At 37.2% G+C, this 4,465-nt stretch overlaps 1 long non-coding RNA gene across 1 annotated transcript; it reads left to right on the top strand.

Annotated features, from left to right (window-relative positions):
• The first annotated feature begins 531 nt into the window (after positions 1-531).
• Positions 532-2,199, top strand: LOC132803386 (uncharacterized). The gene is made up of 3 exons (XR_009638584.1): positions 532-657; positions 770-830; positions 2,114-2,199. It is a non-coding gene; the product is annotated as an uncharacterized LOC132803386 (long non-coding RNA).
• The last annotated feature ends 2,266 nt before the right edge of the window (positions 2,200-4,465 follow it).

The following is a 4,465-nucleotide window of genomic DNA, read 5'->3' on the forward strand; positions in this document are numbered from 1 at the left end:
TAAATAATAATATTATTATTAATATTGTTTAATTATTTTTAATTTTATTTATTTTTTCTTTTTCTTTTCCTTTTTCTTTTCTTTTTCTTTTTTCTTTTTCTTTTCTTTTCCCCACGTGGGAAAACACCATTTTCTTTCTTTTTTTTTTTTCTTTCTTTTTTTCTTTTTCTTTTTCTTTTCTTTTTTCCTTTTCTTCCTTCTTCTTCCCCGAGCACCAAAACGCACACAGTGTTTTTTTTTCTCCCACCGGCTGTCCCTCTCTCTCACCGTATTTTTTTCAAATTTTGGCCACCCATACAGTACACGCGCCGGCCAGTGACATGCGGAAGGAGGAGGCGAGCTTGGCCGCCAATTTTCACGGCCAGCCGCCGCCGGACGCGCGCCGATTGGGCCGGAGAAGCCGCCAGCCGGTCGAATTTCTCTCTACTCTTTTCTTGTGTTTTCCGGCCAGCCCAGTCCGAATTAAGCCTCCTCTCCCCCTATTTTGGGTCCCCTGAGTTCAAAAATGGCCTCCAATCTCAAAAATTCGAAGCGGTTTGCGAGATACGAGGGATTGAAAACCGGTCGAAACTTTCCGACCAAATTCCGGCCACCTCCGGCGGAATTGGGGTCGACGGAGACCGGATTGGTGATCCTCGTTCCACGAGCTTCGATTCGGTATATTATTCGACCATTTTGGTTAACGTTTGTGTTTTGACCCCCGGGTACCGGGTATTATTTACCCGATTAAAATATTAATTTATTTGATTGTCTGTGAATTTTGTTCTAGGAGCACCGGTGAGTCGTAGAATTGATCCCGTGGTGGATCTTGGATTAATTGCGTGCTCCAGGTGAGTGACCCACCTTTAAAAATATTTTTGGGGTAATTAATTGTATTTATGTGGTATTAATTTGATATCCGTAAATTGTGCTCATGTGGCGTATTTTAAATATAATCGGGAAAAATATTATTTTATATATATATTTACCAATTGGTGCTAAATAAAATTTTGGATCATTAGAAATTCCCGATTATTATTATTTTATTGTGATTAAATGGTATTTATATTTTCAGTAATTAATTGCGTCTGAATTTTATATCGTTTTTGGGCAATTAATTATGTTTAATTGGTATTTAATTTATGCTCATGTGGTACAATTGGGTTATGGTTTTATTGTGGTTTAATTTATTTATTATGCATGAGCAAAGTGTATTTCGGTGGTATTTGTACGTGGTTTTCAGTAATATTTTTCGGGCATATTTGGGTTAAATATTTTACGAAAATATTTGTTTAAATTTTATAAATTATGCCCGCGGTATTTTTATGGTTGCATCTCGTATTTCGAGGAAATTGTGGTTTGTTGTTATCGCTGTTTCGTACCGGTTTATTTAATAAAAATATGTGGGATAGTGTTTTGTGAAAATTTGGTATACTTCCCACGGTGGTTTTTGGAAAAATGGTACGGTTGGTTGTTAGTGTTTATTTTTAGACGCACTCATACAGTATTGGTGTTCTGGTGTATGGTGTGTGGACACGTAGTAGCACGCGGTTATTATATATGGTTTAGCGTGCGGTTATTACTTCACCCGTGAGTTGCCATTGGACCGTGGGCAGGCAAGGTTATTGTTGTGCACAGCCGCCCCCCTCCTTGGCCGGGTTGATGGTTGTAGCAGCGGTACTGTCGGGACGCCGAAGTGACCGTTGCAGGTTTCTCTCTTTAACCCCCCGCCAGTCGGTGCTCAGGACGCTGGGTATCGGAGGGCATCACCGGTATATGGTGTGGTGCGTCGGTGTAAATTGCAAATAATGTTTTAAACCCCAAAGGTGTTCTAAAATTATTTATTATAATTTATTGCAGTTTATTTATATTTGGGGTATTTATTTGTTTATTTGTTGTTTATTAATTTGTTTGGTTCCTTGGTTTTTGGGAAGTACGTACAAGGGTTTTGTGAAAATGTTTTAAAAGGGGAACTTTTCCAACTGAGAGAATTGTAAGGGTTTTGAGAGAAATTATTATTTTCCCATTTAATTATTATCTATCTACTGTATTACCGTGGTATTATATTGTATAGTAGATAGGGTCACTCACTGATATGATTAGCATCTCACACTCTTAAATTTCATTCCCCTAGGTCCAGGTTGGAGACGTTGATTGTCCGGGGCGAGCCCAACGTCTCAGTTCGTTGCCGAAGGTTCAAACAGTTTTTCTTCCCTTTTTCCTCTCTATCTTGTATTGTTTCCGTATCTGTCATTTTATAAATTTCACATTTGTTGTATAATGCTCTGTATACTGTATTGGACGTGTTGTTGTTCTTATGCACTGGGTTGCTGCTGTTGTTTTATTTTTGAAGTGCTGCAATTTGTGGAACCAATTTGTAGTTTGTGGGAGGAATAAGGGGATGTTTTTTCGAAGTGTGTTTTCAGTGCAGGTAAATTGTGGTAAGTAAATCCCTTAGGGGAGGCTCTGTCGGATTTTCCGTTGGAGGGTTCGGTAGGGTTTCCCTGGGATCAGGGCTGTCTAGGGTTCCGGGGAAGGAATTCTGGACGGGTCCTGACAACTGCCCAAGTTGATGCGCTCATATCGGCATGTGGTATTGACATTCCGTCACTCACTCATCCATCCGATGATGTTGTTGCTCCTGGGACCCAATTCGATGATGTTGCTGCTCAAGGGACCCCCCACCCAATGATGTTGATGCTCCTAGGACCCAAGTCGAGGATGTTACTGCTCAAGGGACCCCCCAACCGATGATGTTGCTGGCTTGCTGCTCCTGGAACCCAAGTCGATGATGTTGCTCTACATCTAGGGTTGATGCTCCTCGGATCTACCCTGAGGTAATTATTTCATTATATATATATATATATATATATATATATTTAAGTGGGTTATTATTATCTATAGAGCTCCCATGGTTGAAGAGCCCTACCTACTGCCATGAGGTCATGGGATCGAGTCTTTCAGTTGAAGGAATATTATCATGTGAACATATATTAATTTTTATTTTTTTATTTTTTAACTTTGCAGGGTGTAAAATGCAATCTTGCACAAGGCAATGTTGGCCATATAGTAGCATGTGGCACTTTGGTACCTTCGCTGCCAACGGATATGTGCCATGGTGTGAAGCTAGGTGCAACAAATTATAAGGTCGCTGTTGATGACGTTATTGATGGATTTGCACCTTTGCCTATTCCATCATTTGACATCATACGTGTCGGTGATGCTGAAGGTGCATTTGTTGCATGGCCAAGAGATCTTGTTATCTTGCCATCTGAGGAGGTATTGTTCGATGCAGCTATATATAATAATGAAGTCTAAAATAATTTCATTTTTGTTCTACTTTAAATGTTGTTTGTTGATATTTGTAGGGAAGCTCGAACAGGTCAAATGTTGAGAATGATCAAGTTGATAATGTTGATCCCTTAGTCGTTACCCCAACGATCCGAGAGTTACTACGTCGGTTTAAGGACGTCGATAGCGATCATTTATGGTTTTTTAATATGAAAAAAGAGATCTTTGGGGAAGAACAATGTTGGGCATAGCGAGGAGCGATATAAATTATTTTTGTTACATGCAACAATTATCTTCCGAATGCATCTTGTTCTACATAAGGTAAACTAAATTTGGATGTGTTTATAACTAATTCTTCAATTTAATTAATTATAAATACTATAATTACTTGTAATCGGATTATGTAGGTATTTATGTGAGGGATTGACGGGCTCCTTCGAAGGGAATTATTGCTTTGTTCATCCGGATATTATTGCTTCGGTTGGTCATGCAAACCCTCATGAACGGATGATAAATATATTGAGTAGATGGCAAGATGCAAGAAATAATCAACTATGGTTCTTTCCTTACTGTGCAAGGTAATATTGTGTTAGTTTTAATTGAATTATGTTATGAAAATATTAATTTCAAAAAACATCATATTAACTAAAATATTTATTGGTATTTTTAGGAATCATTGGATGTTATGTGTTGTTGATTTATAAAAGCAATAGCATGGTTTTTTGATTCTTTGAAGACTCATAAGAATATAATTGATAAGGATCTAAAAACTTTGATCGACGAGTAAGTTAATCACTCTAATTTTTTTAATTAATTGTTCTTATATTGGATTTGTACTTTTGAAGCTACAATATAATCTTATACAATATTTATATTTCTATATAGTTCCTTCATTGCATGGAACCAAGGAAAGACATCTGAAAAGAAATTTCGGTGGCAAAATACTAAGGTAATTATTATATATAAACTTAGCATTATTAGTTGTTAGTTAATTTAAATATTTGTATATATTCGTATCTAATATTACACATAATTTACTGTTTGCAAATTTAGACACGGATGCAGCCCAGGAGTACGGAATGCGGTTACTATATTATGATGATAATGCGAGATATCATTAGGTTCAAAGTTCCTCCCCGGGACTTAAGAGGAATGGTAAATTATTATTAATTTAATGATTTCATCATATTTCTAT

Source organism: Ziziphus jujuba, chromosome 1, assembly GCF_031755915.1.
Source record: "Ziziphus jujuba cultivar Dongzao chromosome 1, ASM3175591v1".
Taxonomy (NCBI): Eukaryota; Viridiplantae; Streptophyta; class Magnoliopsida; order Rosales; family Rhamnaceae; genus Ziziphus; species Ziziphus jujuba.